The sequence below is a fragment of the Miniopterus schreibersii genome, assembly GCF_964146895.1.
Source record: "Miniopterus schreibersii genome assembly, chromosome: 2".
Lineage (NCBI taxonomy): Eukaryota > Metazoa > Chordata > Mammalia > Chiroptera > Miniopteridae > Miniopterus > Miniopterus schreibersii.
In genome coordinates, this window is record NC_138102.1 from 24,413,694 (window position 1) to 24,431,923 (window position 18,230).

Below are 18,230 nucleotides of genomic sequence, written 5' to 3' on the forward strand. Positions count from 1 at the left end.
ACAAACAAACTTAAGTATTCATGACCTATCTCATGAGTGCTTATGCAAATTCTATGAGATATCTGTCACCTGTGGACTACTCTGAACAACTTCATCACCACCACCATCACCATCATCATCATCATTCATGGTGTTCTCATTTCTTGTCAATGAACAAATTATTGTTCAGGTACAAGTACATTTGAAGGGAATGAAGAGAAAAATGGGGGCATCATAGGAAATAAAGTCAGGATCTTTGTTTTGACTCCATGAAGCAATTTCAGTCTGTAGGAAGGAAAGCTGACATAGTTCCACCATATTCTTCTTCAGTCATAATTTTGTTTGGCTTTGAGTGCCACATTTTAAGATGACATCAGTCACAACCAAGCGCAGTTTTTCCAGAGAAGAACAAGAAATTGAAGGATGGTTAAAGAACGGGCTGGTTAGCCTGAACAAAGAAGGTTTGAGAGTATGTGGGAACATCTCCAAATGCCTTAAAGGAGTGTCATGGGGTCTCAGGTGTGGCTTAATTAGTGATGGTCCTAGAAATACCTTGGACAAAATTAGGACATTTGAAATCTGAAATCAGTTACTACTCACCATACATCTCATTTCTTCTGGTAATATCATTTACCAAGTGAAGGACAACCAGAACCTTATCATCACTTTCACCCTTTCCTGTTCCCTTTCCTTATTTATTGCTACACTGGGTTTGTTAACCTAAAAATAAGAAGCCAAACTGAGCGGTAACACGTATTTATTTGCGACCACAGAATTGCAATTCAGGGACACAGATTCAGGCAGAAACCCAAATTGTATCCCGATTACAGGGTAAAGGAAAGGGGTTTTATGAGAAAGGAAGGAGAAATGATTACCTGAATAGGGATAAGAAATTCTTATTAGTGCTAACAAGTTGAATTATTCTTTAGCTATATATGGCTAATTGCAGATTCGATCTTCAGAAGGAATGTTCATAATCAGTAGTATCTATGATCAGAATGTCTTCTGGTTTGTTTTACAAACAATTGTTTGTAAGACAATGTTACTTTGTTGCTTTGGCCCAGTCCAAAGGTTATTTTGCCCAGTTCAAACATTCCAAAGGTTCAAGGAGCAAGACGTGTAAGCAGTTCCTCTGGAATGGCTGCTCTGACTCCATTTTTAAAAGGACTCCACTTATGTCAACTTTTCAGTTTCATAATCCTTAGTTCTGGCTGTGTCTCCTTTCTAAATATTCTCACCCACCACTACTGTTTCTAGTCTAGTATGTTTCTTGTATTAAAGCTCATTATGAAACTGCAGAAACAACCCACAGGTCCAACTGCCTGCTGCCACAAAAACCAAACTCATGAGACAGGCACTGGTGAGAAGGAAAGTGGTTTATTTAAGTTGCTGATAACTTGAGAAGATGTAGGCATTCCTGCCCTCAAAAACTCATCTTAACATCTCATGTCGAGCCAGTGATTCTTATAGGGAGTTAGTGGGAACTCAGGTCAGGGAACATTCCTAAGGGGAGTGTGCACATGCTCTTTCTCTTGGGAGTAAGGGGAGGGAGGACTGAAGGGGAGTTGCAAATCTCCTTCTCAAGATCACTGCCCTCGCTCTAATGTTATTTTTTTTCAAAGGGGCATCTGTGGACCTATGGCAGACACCTGCTGTTTTACAGTTGGTGCCAGTGCTCTTCGCCCCTAGAATAGGCTGCTCTAAGCTGTAATGAGAGCTTGAAAGTATAGGATTGATTTACACACTTTAAGAAAACACAGGGTTGACTATACACCTTGAGAAAATACAGAATATATAACTTTGATCACTTAATTGGTAATGTTAAAATGTTAAATAGTGGTTAAAATTCTACAATTTTAGACTAGTACTTTAAGCTATACCATTTCATCCCTTTCACCAATGTCACCTACTCAGCTTCTAAGAACTGCCCCTCACTCATAGACTTTGAGACCTGATACGAAGCTTTTCTCTCCACTCCAAACCCTGTCATCATCTGTCTATGACTTGGCTCTTCTCTGTCTCTAAATATTTGAACATTGCAACTTCTGGCCACAACATACTATTCCCCCAGTGTTCTCATGAACTCACTCTATACTGCTCTTTTAGCTCAAAGGATCTTTAATTCCTTTAATTTCCTCAATTTCCTTGGTTTATCAGCTACCTTCTGCCCTTAGCACCTTCTCTCCACAACCTTATCCTTGGTTGATTTCTTATCACCACTTGCAGTTCCCTTACTCCCTCTCCTATTCTGCCAGAAAAAGAAAATTATACAATAGTGAAGATAAGGGCTACTATGAGTCATGGCCCTAACTTTAGCTGGACCCTCAGGCTTCCCATCAATTCCACTGCTGGTTTTGGATCAGCTTCTTCTCAAGCTGTTTTCATCAACTACTGTGAACCATTATCATTATCACACTCTTGAAGCCCTCACCTTTCAATTTCAGCAAACGACCTTGCCTCCTCCCTTGAGAAAATTGATGCTTTTAGACATGCTGGATGTATTAGTCAAGGTTCTTTGTTACAAACTCCAGAATCCAATTTCCTGTTTGAATGCCAAGTTTGTAAAAAATTATTTTGTAGTTCACAGAACCTCTGGGAGGACCAGAGAGCCAGCTTAGAAGCTACACAACCCCAACCATGCTACAGGGGCTGTTGTAATAAACACCACTATCGGAACCCAAACTTTAGCTTGCACCAGACACTGATCATGCTGAGAACTGGAAGTCAGGATCTCTCTTCCTATTACATTTGAAGGGATAAAAATTTCACCTCACTTGCCAAAATGTGGAGTCTGCATGTACCTACCTCCTCATGCTGCTCCTTCCAAGTCAATATCTCATGCAGAAACATCTGACTGGTAGAAGTTAGATCACATACCTGCACCATTGCATCAAGGGATGCCAAGAGCGTGAGGTCTGGTTTCTACCTTGTGGAGGCAGGATTCATATGTGGAAAATTCATACCATGATCAAAAGACACTTGGAAGCTACACACATGGAAAACATCTCCTATAATCTCTTTCAGTTTCTCATCCCCCTAACTAAAAATTTATCTACCTTTATGCCCATTCATGTCTTCTTTCTTCCAGTCATAGTGCTTCTACATTTGAAAGTCATTCTCTTTATCCCTGTGCTCAATTCCACCCCTTTCTGGTTCTTCCATGTCCTCTTTATATCACAGCCTCTCCTTTCTATATTCTGAGTCTTTCTCTATTTTGACAGTTACCCTCAGTCATTGAATATATTCAAGTGTCTCTCACCCTAAAATTCCCTTGATAGACTCCCTTAATTTGCTCTCCTCCTTCTCAAGCTAACTTCTTGAAAAATAATAAAGTAAATTAGTCACTTCCATTTCTTCATCAAGTATTCACCCCCAATCTATTGCTATCAGGCTCTGGCTCACTCCTCAATGCTCACAACCCTGACTTCCCACTGAAACTGCTAGGATGATGGCAAACAAATGTCCTCCAATTTGTCAAATCCAATAAACACAGGTTAATACTTAACTCAAAATGCCTTGCTGCTACTTTTGACCTGGAGGTATCTTATCTTTCTTGAAACTTGCTACTCCATTATCATCTGTGAATGCCCTCTCCTCTGGCCTTCCTTACCTTTCTAATTAGTCCTTCGCTGCTCCTTCATGGGCTGTTCATCTTCCACTTTCTCTTTCAGAGTAGGGGTTCCTAAATCCATGATTCCTCTGATTCTAACAACTCTAAAGAAGTTCTTCATTCTCATTGAACATCTGATTTGATATGTGTCCCTACAGGAAATCCCTCAATTGGTAGAATCTGGGGTCTCAGAGCAAATGCGCCAAGTGAAAAGACTCTTTACTTAATAAATGGTCCTCTTCTACAGGCTATAGCCTACAAATATTATAGTACATGTATAATGAAGATGACAAACATGTATTACAGTTCAGTAATATAAAGATTTTGGGGAAACAAAATTTATGTTTCAATTGCAAGCATATAATTAATTGTCTTTTACTAAGGTAACTTGAAAGAATCGGTGGGTTATTTTTATCTATGAGCCGTGTAGCTCCTGTTTAACTGGGCACTCTCATTAATGTGTCAAATAAACATTGACCAGTGATGACAGTTTGTGGATCCTCACTAAGGACAAAGGTCTAGGAGGATATAAAGGTCCTTTTGGTGTTTCTCACTGTGATGCACCTAGATGGATTTCAAAACTTCTCTGCCATCTGCCAAAGCTCAAAGGACATCAGATCCAAGTGCCATCACACCATGGTGATCAGTGAGAGGCTGGTGATGTATGAGGCTTTGGTGACTAAAATGCTTGGTGGGTTTCCAACATTTGGATAGCCTTTCCAAATCCATTGTCCGTTCCCAGCTTGTTCCCCAAACTTCCAAAGGGCATGGTGCAAATGCATGGACACCCACGTGAAACAGAAGTCTTGAATTGTTCTTAGTTACAAGTTTCCAGGATCTGATCGAACTGTCAAAAAATATGTGCAAAATGTTAGCATGTCCTCAGCGCTGCAGTAAGTGTGGGAATATGTGAAAAAGCAAGACAGACAAGGTTTCTTTAGATTGATGTAGCAAAGATTTCAAGTAGATTTCTACTAGGTTCCTGTCACAGGAGACCAGGATTATTTAGGCAAAAAGATCACTCAAACTTTAAATGTCCTGATCACCTACTTTCCTAAAAGGCCCATGGACAACAGAAATGTCACAGGATTGATTTATGTACTCAAAACACTGATGAGGTAGCATCTTTCCTCATCTAAGAGACTCATCTCGCTCAGGCTCCTATGACTGCCCTTCTCTCCTTGCCTGGCTCTAGTCTTGTCCTCTGCTTACCATATACTTTGAAGTCAGAAAAAAACCTGACTAAATAACTGTAGTTTATTATCTTCATCCTGGAGGTTATCTACCTTGAGAGTTGTGTGGGTCTAGGTCACAGAATGAATAGGCAAGAGAATGTAGGTGCATGTGAAGATAAAAATATACACACGCCACCACAGACAGTCACTGAAAGGGGCAGGCCCTGCGGGGCTGGGCAGAGGGCTCAGGGGCCCCGGATCCAGGGATGCCCTGTGCCTGCGTTCTGTACCAGCCCGAGTGTGGCCCTGCCCTCCAACTGACTATCTATGTAACACACAGAGGATGCAGCAAATAGTCACATGGACTTTGTCCTTTCTCACCTCTTTTTTTTTTTTTTTTTTAAAGCTGATTTATACAATTGGTATAGTCCTGAGGAAAGGCGACTAGAGACTACTGCCCTGTGTGCACTGGCGTCTCCTTTAAGAAACAATTCAAACAGCCTTCAGTGAAAAAATAGCTTACATTAATTGACTTTTTACTGTCTGCCAGGCACATGTCTTACATGTTTCACTTATTTAACCAGCATAGTAAACCTTTTGTTATCTCCATGTTACTGATGAAGAAACTGAGGCAGAGAAGTTATTTGCCCAAGATCACACAGCTGAAGAGTGGCAGAGCGAGGACACCAACCCAGGCTATGGGACTCCCAAGTGTGTGTCCTTCATTTAACCGTTACACATCCTGCCACCCTGGAGTGAAAAGTCGATTGGGAATCTTCTTTGTCACATTTCACATTCCTCTTGCTTTGTGTCAAGCAAGTTGCAATCCCAAAGTATGCTCAGCATCCACAGATGCTAATCTCTCAGCAGTGCTGGCCTTCCGTGCCGTGAAACAACAAGCACGCCCTGAGTCACTCATGAGAGGAGCGCCTGGCTGGAGCGTCTGGCTGGGCCACCTTGCCTGTCTGGAAGTGAAGCTGTCTAACTGGCTTTTCCACTGACTTCATACGAGGAAATCATTTTTTTTAAGGCATCTCTGTACTTTCCTAACTTCCTTGAATAATGGTCTTATTTAAGTGGTTGTGAAACATGACTTAAAAATTATTCCCTTTGATTTAAATACTTAAAGATATAATTAATTTACAAATCAAAACCACGATGAGATATCACCTCACACGTTTCAGAATGGTTATTATAGAAAATTCAGTGAAGAACAAGTGTTGGCAAGGATGTGGAGAAAAGGGAGCCCTTGTACCCTGTTGGTGGGATTGTAAATTGGTACAGCTGTTATGGAAACAGTATGAGGGTTCCTCGAAAAATTAAAAATAAAACTACCATATGACCCAGCAATTCTACTTCTGGGTATTTATTTGAAGAAATCCAAAACACTAATTTGAAAAGATATATGCACCCCTGTTGTTATTGCAGCATTATTTACAAGAGCCGAGATAAAGAGGCAACCTCTGTGCCCATCAATAAAGAAGATGTGGTATATATACAACGGAATATTACTCAGCCATAAGAATGAAAACTTGCCGTTTGCAATAACAGGGTATTATGCTAAGTGAAATAAGTCAGGCAGAGAAAGACAAGTGCTCTGTGATTTCACTTCTATGTGGAATCTAAAAAAAACAAAATAGCCAACAAATTCATAGATACAGAGAACAAACTGATGGTTGCCAGAGGGGAGGGATCTGGGTGATGGGCAAAAAAGTGAAAGGGATTAAGATGTACAAATTTCTAGTTACAAAAATAGTCATGGGGATGTAAAGGACAGCATAGAGAATATAGTCAGTAATATTGCAATAACTGTGTATGGTGCCAGCTGGGTACTGAACTGATCGAGGTGATCACTTGTAAGGATTATAAATGTCTAATCACTATGTTGTACACCTAAAACTAATATAACATTGTATGTCAAGTATAATTGAAAAACAAATTTAAAAAAATTAAAGAGTGAGGGGAATAAAAGACCTGGCAATGGATAAAAATTAAGTGCCCCTCCCACCCCACCCCCCAAAACCATCTATGATTAATGAAGCATGTCAGTTTTTAGAGTCTTTGCGTAATGTGGTGTCTCATTAAGTGTGCTTTATAACTTGGATTGTTGAATGGCCAACCAATGTAATGCTTTTGAAAGAGAAACCATTCTTTGAAAATCATAAACATATTTACAGAATCATCTCCTGCTACTTACTCCATGGGATGTAAATCTATTCCGTCTTAGATTGCTATTTAATTGTTTCATATGTGTAAGTCTTGTCTCTGCTCTAGATTTTAAACTCTTTAAGGACACATCAAGGCAGCTGGGGATACAGTACGTGTAATTCCTAATAAATATTATTGGAAAGTTGAATAGAAACTGTATAGGTACTAAATTATCATTATGTACTAAATGATCCTTAAATGATCAACAAAACTTCAGAATTAATTTTGAAAATGAATATTCCTCTATACTCCCCAAGTGACTGCAAATCTTCCATTTCATTTCTGTTTTAAAGTTAGCATTAAATGATCCATCTTTGTGAATATAATGGAGTAGTTATCATAAAAGGTATCTTTTTTTAAAGTCAGAGCCCTGGCCGGTGTTGCTCAGTGGTTAAAGCCTCAGCCCACACACCGAGGGGTTGCAGGTTCGATTCCTGGTCAAGGGCACGTACCTGCGTTGCACGTTTGATCCCAGGCCCTGGTTGGGGTGCATTCAGGATGCAACCAATTGATGCATCTCTCTCACATTGATGTTTCTCTCTCTCTCTCTGTTGCTCCCTCCCTTCCACGCTTTCTAAAAAAAAAAAAAAAATCAACCGAAAAAATATCCTCAGGTGAGGATTAACAACAACAAAATAAGTCAAAGAATAATGTGAGTTTCTGAACGATATTAAATTCCTTAAGCAAATATATTAGTTTTCCTCACAGCAGAATTTTAAATAAATAAATTAGTCAGGGTTTTTATCTTACCTGATTTTATTTTATTGCTTTTATAAAGAGGGCAGTTTCTATTCCCATCCATGAGAGTTTGATGACCATCCTAATATCTTTCAGTTCTATTTAGACAACCAGAGCTCACAAGAATATTTGTATCAATAGGTAAAATAAATGTTTTAATGGTATAATTAAAGCTAGGTAAGAATGAGCAGAAAGGAGTTCTTAGAAGGGAGGAGGTTTGATTGAGTGGAGATTTAAAGAGACCTGGTTTGGCAAGGCTCAACCTATTTCAGGTGGTGAGAGGAGCATGCACAGAGGCTCAGAGACAAGAGTAAACAAGTCGTGTTTGGGGGAGAGGAATTGCTTTGCCTGACTAGTCCAAAAAATTAAAGTCAGAGATCAAAGAGCATTAAAGTAAATTAAGTTAAAGGCGAGATCATTCATCAAGAGCCTGGAGTTGGGAGGCAGCTTGGAGGAGAGGAAGACATGCCGTGGAAAGAACACGGGAGCCAGGGAGCCTGGGTGTTGTCATGAATTAGCAGGTTCTCCTTGGCTAATAGAGTTCCCTTGGCCTGAGTGTATTCCCTGTGAAAGAAGTCTATGATTCTACCACCGGCAGTTGTGTTTTATTTATTCATTCAGAAAATATTTATTGAGCAACTACTATGTACCAGGCAGAAGCTAAATGCTTACCATTCAACAATGAACAAAACAAAGTGCTTTCCCTCGTGGAATTACGTGCCTAATTGATAAAATAATCAAAGTAGTATTGGATTCAGACACATAGTGATGCTGTCTTGCCTTGTCTTGCTGCTCCTACAGTTCCTGTGAACACTTTCTTTCACGGAGCTCCTTTTCGGGGCTACATTCTTCCTTTGCCAGCTCTCCCTGTCACATCAGATGGCTTGTCATCATCACAAACATTTACCAGGCTCTTAAATTGGAGTGTTTGAAGAGTCTTGGTAATAACACCACTCTTTCTTTTCCAAGTTCTGAACCACTTAGGAAATAAGACGAGAGTAAGACAGATGGGAGACATCAGTGACTCCTTAATTACCGATAAATGCTAGGGCACAGTTTATATGAGCTGTGAAGAGGGCTTTCTGACACTGAGCTCCAGAATTAGACACACATGCTCTCTGGGTCAGTTCAGGCCCTCCACCTGGCGTCCTGCCTTGTGTGGTTTGCAGATGGAGGAGAGAGCAGAACGTGTGCTTCCTCCAGGCAGCTAATTCCTAAGTGGAGAGGGCCTGGCCCATGCATGTCTAGTTCCTCCCCCCAGTTCAGTCAGTATGTCACTCCTCCTTTCTGAACATACTCACTACTGTTATATTATTACATATTTGCTGAATTTTTCTCTATACGGGTAAAGGCAGGAATTTTTGTTCCACTTCCAACAGAAACAGAGACAGAGAAGAGACAAGGACCCCATAAAATGATTCACACTTACACTTACACTTCCACCAGACTACAAGAAGTCCAGTGTTCCCTCTCATAACTACTTATGCACAACCCACTTTGGCAAGTCGTCTAATCTCTTTAGATAGTATTGTAAGTCCTGGGAGCTATGGTGAGTTTTCCACCCAAAACCTAGAGAGTAGGAAGATTGCTACCATAAAAGATGAGACACAGATGTCATTTGAAGGAAAAATAACTACCTGCCATGCCACCTGTTATTGACTAAGAGGTTAGACCTTGCTGTCCAATGTGCTAGCCACATATGGCTATTTAAATTGAAATTAATTAAAATAAAATTAAAATTCAGTTCCCCACTATCACATTTCAAGAGCTCAATAGACAATGTGGCTAGTGGCTATTATGTTGGACGGTGCAAATTAGCCAGCATTCCCATCATCACAGAAAGCTCCATCGGACAGTGCTGATCTGGAAAAGCTCTCATTAATTGGTAGAAGAGTTGGTCAGTTGATTGACCTCTGAAGCTCAGACAAGTCAAACCTTGGCAGTGAGCATCAGTCTGGGTCTTGGGAGGAAACAGATGGCACACTTAGAGGGCTAATTGAAGATAATTTAATAAACAGGTTATTTATAAAGGTGTGGATAGGGCTAAGTGCACCAACAGGAGATGGTGAGGCATCTGGAGCCCTTTCACAGTGGGGAGCTATCACCGCCTGGTGATGGAAGGCCCGAGGGAGGAACGCCCTCACCGGACCTAATAGCCACTGCCAAATTATGGCTGTTCTGTGGGCAATTCCAGGAAATACCCTGACTCATTCCCTCCTCGACCATCAGTTGTCTAGCTGGTGCCTCCCACTGGTGTCTGCCTGGAAGGCAGAGGGCAAGAGAACCTGGGGACGCAGGCTGCTAAGCTGGGGCAAAGGAAGGGATCAGCCCTCCCCCAAGTGCTGTCCAGGGTGGAGGGAGACTTGATCCAGCTGAGAGGGTGTGAGCTTCGGGTAGGGCTTCAGGTGGGCCTTCAGGTGGGGCAGTCCTAATGTGGGGATAGATGTGGGAGGGGTGCAGTTAAGGGTCGATGGTTTGGTTCCCATGTGGGTCTGGCTACAGAGGAAAGACTGTCCACCCTGTGTGGTGCTCATGCCTGTTCATGGCGCAGTTTTCTCTCTCACTGTAAATGAACATATTGGCAGTTTAGAAACTTGGCCAAGTGTTTCTGAGCCTGCAAGTCCAAAGGCCTTGTAAAGACCAGAGTAAATTTCACACTGCTCTGGGAAGCCTTTTGGGAGGACTCCACGGTGCCGTGGGCTTAAAGGCAAATATTTTGATTCCTGCAGATAACATCTGCCTCGTGGCATTGCTGAGAGGCCTTCGGTATGTGACACATGAGGCAAGTAGGACAGAGCAAGGAACCCAAGAGGCCATTTGTTCATTCATTTGATTAATATCAATAAGTATTTATGAATGCCTGGCATGTGTCGGACACTGTTCTAGGCTCTGGGAATGCAGCAGTAACAAACAGACCAAATGTTCTGCCCTCATGGCGCTTCCATGTTAGTGGGGGCAGGAGATAGTAAGCAGCATAGATAAAGAAATTATATATTATGTTGGACGGTAGTAAATGCTGAGGACAAAAGTAAAGCGGAGAGTCAGGAATATAAGAAAAGGGCTTGCAAATATACACAGGATGGCCCAGGAAGGCCTTCTCTCAGAGTGTAAGATGAAAGCCCAAAGTGAAGGAGAAACCCTGTAGGCAACTGGGAGAGCATTTCAGAGGGTGGAAAGAGCCGGTCCAGGGGCCCCTAGGTGGGAGGGCCCTGACGTGGTCGGGGACAGCAAGGTGGCCAGAATGGTCGTGGCAGAGGAAGGAAGGGGAGAGCTGGGGAGAGCGGATGGTGGGAGTTGGGTGGAAAATCATGTGGGCCTTGCGATCAATCGGTATTAGCGACTTCCACTGTTATTGAACTCTTTTGTTTTACCTAATGTTCTGTCCAATCTCCCTAAGATGCTCTCTGAGCATTCTGAAAGCAGGGCTTCTGCTATACGTACATAAATAACAAATTCAACTTGCCTTGTCCAGCACAGCTCCTTGCATGAAGCCGACGCTGACAAGATGTTGATTGACCGATGCAGAAATTCCCACATGGCCTTCAATTTGCTGCAAAAAATTCGCTAATGCCCCTGTCCCAGTGTCACATGACCTCTTGGAAAAGAGAGCAGAGCTTTTAAATTTGACGGCAGAATGAAGTAACCTTATCTTATCTGCATAGTAATAAAAATCCAAGCCACATCCTTCAGGAATGATATCTTGGCTCATCATTCAAGCAGTAAACCAACAGAATAATTTCAGTGACTGTTCAAGCTTTCAAATAATCTTCTGACCGGGACCGAAGCCGATTCGGCAGCCTGCCTGCAGGGGCCGAGTGGGCCGGGCAGGCCCAGATCGATGGGCTCGGCGGCGGGGGCCTGCTCAGCCGCGCCCATCCGTCACCTGCCTCTCAGAAATGACAACCTGAGGACTGTGCTGTGCGAAAGCTTGATTGAAATTTCTCAGATGCATCAAAATGAAAAACGATTATGTTGGCGCTGGATCAAAATGGTGATTCCTAGCGCCTCAAGTAGAAGGCAGGCCCGTGAAGCCCAGCCCAAGCTCCATCGATTTCATAGCGGCCCCGTCGTGTGTTGCGTGCTCTGTGGTCCACAGGTAGCCCGCCTGCCCCGTATGTCTTTTTTAATCTTAGCATCTCTCCCAGCCCTGCGGTAGGTTCCCTGTCCCTTCTTCGCTTCTTATTTTCTCTTCCTTTATCTTGTAGGACTCAGTCCTCATTGGTTCATCTCTTGCTTTACTGTCACCTCCCCATTCTTACTCCCCCCCCCCCCGCCCCGTCTTCCCTGCCAGATGTTAGGCCCCTGTGAAGACAGGCACCTTGCTTAAGGATTCTGCTACCCAGACCCCCAACCAGAATGTTTTTGACAGTGCTGGACACAGAGCAAATTCTTGTTGTCATTTTAAAAATCTAGATGTCTTATTTATATAGATAATCATCTTACTCCAGTAGGAATTGGAGACGGCTTATGGAAATACACACAGTTCAGTAGGATACTCTTAATGAGGACATTGTAATGAGATTAAAAACACTAGTCTTTATCCCTTTATGATTCTTCTTTGGGTCCTTCCCATAGCTCGTGTGATACAACAAAGCCTCAGATGCCATGAGACAGTTCTCCTGACACTGCCCTACCCCAGATCCTCCCCAGATGGGAGACAGAACAGCTCTGCGGCTGGGCTTAGGGGGAGCGGGTGTGCGGCCTGGCCTGCTCTGTGCAGTGGCCACTTGGAGCTAGAATATTTTTTATCACTTAATCAGTTTGCTTTCCAAGACATTCAAAAATGTTTTTCTTCTCTGACATTGTGTCTGCAATTAAGGAAACAAAAAACTAACAAGTGAATAGTGATATCTGGCAGGCCAAAACCTCTTGCTTTTCACGCTGATGTGGTTAGTTGACTCACAAAGAACAAAGTACAATTTTCTAACTCGAGTATGCTCTAATTTTACTTTTCTTTTATTATAGCAGGAAAATTACAGGACATTTAGTAAGGAGAAAGTCATCTACTCTCTTAACTCATAAAGTATAATTTTTTAAACATCTGCTTCTAAGCTTTTTACTAGTTGTAAAAGTAGAGCCTTGTATTGTGCTTTGGGCCTTAACATTAGTTCCTGTGCAGTAATTTTAATATCTGCATAGTATTCCATCAATGCTGTACCATAAACATTCTCTATTAGTTAGCATTTAAATTGCTTCCAGTTTTTCACTATAAGTACTGCAGTGAGCATCTATGAGCGTATGGTTTCTCTTATAGTTTGGATTATTTCTTTAGGTAGAATTATGGGCCAAAAGGCTTTAATATTTTTATGATTCTTTACACATATTGCCAAATTGCTTTCCAAAGGCTTATATAGCTTTACAAAGCCACCATTGATATGGAGGCAGTCAGCATCCTAGCACCCTGCCAGCTCTGGAATGTAGGTACTTAATCTGTAAATTAACCAGGGGAGAAAAAAAAAAGTTATTAAATTCAGTGTTGTAATCAAGAAGCATATCTATCGCTACATTTGTTATTGCACACTTCTTATTTCCATAAACAGTTGACCTTTGAACATCACAGGCTTGAACTGCAGTCCACTTATATGCAGATTTCTTTTCAATAAATACCTGTTGTGTTTTTGATTGGTGGATGAGTCTGCAGATGCAGAGGGCCAACTGTATGCATTGAATTATGTCAATTTATAGAGGACTTGAGCATCTGAGGATTTGGGTATCCACAAGGGTCCTGGAACCAATCCCCTACAGATACCAAGGGACAAATGAGTTTGGGGGAACAAAAGTTATTCGTGATTTTTGACTGCATGTGGGTTTGGTGCCCTTAACCCTCCACATTGTTCAAGGGTCAACCGTATACATACACAAGTGGCACATATGTATGCTGCATTCATCTGGCATCAGGAAAATTAACTGCTCTGTTTTGGACTCTGGCAGCGAAGCGTGTCCCCAGCCTGTGGTCCAGTCTATCACTGCACTTGCCAGGACCTGGGACCTTCCTGGAGCTAGGGGTTCCCCACACTGCTTTCTGATGGGGAGTGGAGAAGGTCGTCTGAGTCAGACCCCTATGGACCTGTGGAGGTGAGCTGGGCCTCTGTGGGGTTTGGTCTCCCAGCTGTCTCTCATCAGCGGACTTCCTGGCCATGCCTGATGGCAATGCTCAGGAGCTCCCCTGACATTTGGCTTCAGGGAAGCAGGCGACTGTTTTGGAACTGGAGTGGACCTTGGCATCACCGTGAGCCTCCCCAGGAGTCCTTACAGGCTGGTCTAACCCCTCAAGTGCCTCCCCGGGGGACTGATCCCAGGGTACCTGGAGGCTGCTCAGAGGGTTTTGTACCTGCCGTTTGCTCCTGCATACCTGCCCCCAGGCATCAGGCCCCCTTGGCCTTTTGGATAGGGCCTGCCCTCACCCACCAGGCCATCTTTTGGAAACAACCAGAGGAAGGAGTGAAGGAACAAAATGATTCACTACTTGGTTATGGAGTCACCATAGTCAAGCTGACACAATTACTTAAATCAGAATGGGCAGAAGCAGGAGGACCGGACTTTATTTTACTTTAACTGGCCTGAGGACTTAAACTGCTGAATTTGTCAGTTATGCGTCAACAATGCCTGGAGATATATATAAATCCTACAGATAACCCTTGGAAAAGCTTAGGCAAGAATGTTCACCTGAAGAACTTAAGAAAGAATGTCCGTGTGTCCAGGCTGCATGACACCCATCATCCAGGCCACCGGACATTTGGAAGATTACCATCCAGACCAAGCTGGAGGCTAACAGTGCAGGACCGATTTTTGTCAAGAATGTACTTTCTTACTGTAAGAACTCTCAATGTTTCTCCTGCCTTCCAAGTGTTCTGGGTGTGGAAAGCTATAGAGAGAATAGGGGCTTCACGCGAATCTGTCTCTGTAGAAACTTGAAATCTCCATCAAAAGACTTTAGACTTTCCTGGTGCATAGTAAAGAGCCAAACATTCTTTAAAAAAAAAAAAAAAATCTGCCATTTTCCCCTCCCCAACCCACTCCGCTCTCAGTGGCATCATCGGACTTTTGTCTTAGCAATAATGTTGTTATTGTTGCACTTAGGAGACCTATGCTATCGGAAAGAATAAACAGTGAGTGACTTTACTAGATGTCAAACGAGGAAGTAAAACATTTTTACTTTTCAAAGCCAGGTTTCATATTCCTACGCCTAAAGCTAGACACAGCAGTGTCCTTGTCAAGAAATGCCTGCTGTGGGTGACAATGGTGGTCTTGATGGCACCCCAGTCTAGGGGCTGCATGGACTATTTACAGCCACAGAACTGAAAATCCTGGCCCTGGCCAGTGTTGCTCAATGGTTAGAACATCAGCCTGCACACCTGAAGGTTGCAGGTTCGATTCCTAGTCAAGCGCACATATCTGAGTTGCAGGTTGGATCCTGGGCCCCAGTCGAGGTGCATGTGGGAGGCAACCAATCGATGTGTCTCTCTCACGTTGATGTTTCTTTCTCTTTCCTCTCTCTCTCCCCCCCCCCTCTCTAAAAAGAACTGAAAAATCCCAGTTAAAACTCCCAGGATCTTTATTTGTGTCTTATTTAAGGTTTCTGGCTTATCCCAAGATTAAAGTTTTTCTACGTGTAAAATAGCTGTTTTCATTGCTTGCTGATGACTCCTCTTGAAATAGTTTCTTTTTCCCGCCTCATAACCTGTCAGAGCCCATCATTTTTGCTTCTAGCTGGAGTAGTTCCTAGGGCTGTATAACTTCCTTGCAGTTATTTCAAGCAGGATTTATGGAGCAGAGAGCTGTTTTGATTGGCTTAGAACCTCTTGTTGGCATAAAATGTGGTATTTACTGATTGTGGAGCAGGTCCAGGGTTTTCATATCTTGCTTTTCCTGTTTTTGTTTAATGGGCATATATTTTCTGTATGGCATGGGTGCTGCTACCCCTAGGCACCCATCAAGCTGCCTAGCTGTGCGTGGGCTTCTGAGACAGCATGGGATCGCTGACATGGTGACTGCCTGGCTGCAATAACCCGTGTTCCTTCCTTCCTACCGCCCTCTCTCCACCCCCTCTCCTTTTGGCAAAATTTCCCTTTATAGACTGGCTCTCTTTTTGCCTACCCGAGTGGGGTTGGATGACCATTTTTTGTATTTTTGTGCTTTTTCTGGTTAACCACATTCAACTTACTAAAATTGCATGAAATAAAAAGTTCTCCCAGCAGGTGGCACTGTAGACTTATAAAGGCTCTGGACAGGGCGGGCTCCAGGGCCAGGTGCTTATCTTCTAGTCCGAAAGGAAACCTTATTTGCTGGGTTTGTTTGAGGACAGAGTTGCAGGCCCAAGATTTCATCCTGGAATCCAACAGCGTGGTCATGTGATCCTTTTACAGGCAAGGCAATCAATGGAGGCCATGTGGGACATCAGTGCATACAGCCTTCCCAGCTCTGCAGCCCTGAAGAAATAGAGGGTAAGTTGGCCAAAGTCAGCATTGAGAATGATTTTGGTAAAGCATGAAAATGTTGGCTTTAGATATGCTGTGTTTACAGAAACTGCACTGACTTATGGGGGAAACAAACAAATGAACCAAGTGAACCAAGTAAACCAAACAACTTAAGAATAAATAAAGAATATGATAAAGCAATGGTTCTTAATGAAAGGTACTCATCAGAATCACCCTTAAAGCTTGAAGCGAAATAAGCATTCCTTGATTGCACTCCTGAATGCTCTGATCCCTGAATGGGATCTGGGCACGTGTGTTTTCTTAAGTTCCATAGACGACTGTAATGCACACTCCTAGAATCTAGTACAACACTTCAAAGGCCATTGTGTTATTCTTGACCCTACAGTTACTGTGATATAATGGGAAGGAAAGGTCACATCTAGTGAGCTTTCACTTTTCTGAATCAGTTTGCTCATCTGTAAAATGGGCCACTTTGCAGAGATGGACTAGTTCCTCAAACCCAGAGTCCAGACTTTAACTATGATCAGGTGCCCAGACCTGTTCCCATCCTCCCCTCCCTCTGAAACAAAAGCACTGGGACCGTGCCGAATGGAGAGACATCACTGTTGAGATCCTTGCCTTCCTTGGTAGTCAATTATAGCGATGACATTAACAGGATTAACTTGGTCCTTTCCCTAAGGCTGTAAGTATCAGGAAATGGAGTCTCCTTCATTTCCTAGTCTAAGAAGTAACAAATGAGTCTTAAAACTGCTCATTCAGGTCACTAATTATTTAATGATTTGGGATTCAGAGACTCCTCAAAGGAATAATTAAATCTGTTCACAGTGGGAGGAAAGTAATACAGATGCTTCTTGACTTTCCATTGGGTTACATCCTGATGGACTCATTGTAAGTTGGAAAAGCACTTAATACACTTAACCTGCAGAACATCATAGCTTAGTGTATCCTACCTTGAACATGCTGAGTGCAGGTGCTGTGACTCAGTCAAAATAGAATGAACTCATTAATGATGCAAGATTAATAGACTAGTAGGGTTTTCCTTATCTGCAGGGAATATGGGTGGTCATTTAAAAGGTACATCTGAAATAAAGAGAAACAACACCCCCAACCTCCCAGTACCCCATATCTTAGCTGAACAAGGATTTAACTTTACAAATTATTTCTTTGGGTTTAACATTGCCCCTGCCTCTTTGAAAATATAAACATCCCTGGGAAGGACAGACCACCCCTTGGAATGAGTGTGATTGCCAAGCCTTTTCCTCTCAGGCAGGAGGAAGGGCTCAGGGTGGCTCATGGAACCATGGCCCCTGAGCACAGCATTTGAGAGACAAGGGTCACCTCAGGATTCTACAGAGGATCAGCTCTGGACAAAGAAATGTCCTACTGTGAAGGACGGGTTTTGGTACCAGAGAGAACTGCAGCTGCATTATGATCAAGGAGAATGCCCCAAAGGTTTGGAAGGGAATCCAGACTTTTATTTCACAGAAGCAGTAGCTGAGGCCCAGGGAGAGAAAGGAGCTTGGCCAAGGTCAGCATGGAGATTTCACAGTCCCCCTGCCAAGCAGTTTCAGTAGTGATGTAAGCAGTGCCCTTGTGCGGTCCCCGGTGCCGCTGGCCAGGCCACATTCCCAGTGCCAGAGCTTTACTCCGCATTCTGCTGGCTGCTCACTGGAATTCTTCGGGGCCCTTTTTTCAAAACCAAGGGATAATATTTTTAACATGAATCTGCATTTTCAACAAATGCTCCCAGATGCACAGCAGGTTTGGGAACTACCTGTCTAGGTTATCAGGACTGTTCATATAGATAAGCATAGAGGATTTGGTTTGGTTTTGTTTTTAGTGCTTAAAGGACCTTAAATATAGCATGAATCTTCTTAATTTTTTTTTTTTAATTACAGAAAAGCTATACATTACTAACAAAAGTCTACTTCCATGAAAAAAAATGTAGAAACCAAAAAAGGACAGACTAAGAAAGAAGTCAGAGAAAAAATGGGCATACTAATACTACATCTTAGCATCTCCTTGGCCCCGTCATTTCCTGAAAGAGAAAACCGGATCTACAGATGTTGATGATTTTTCTCA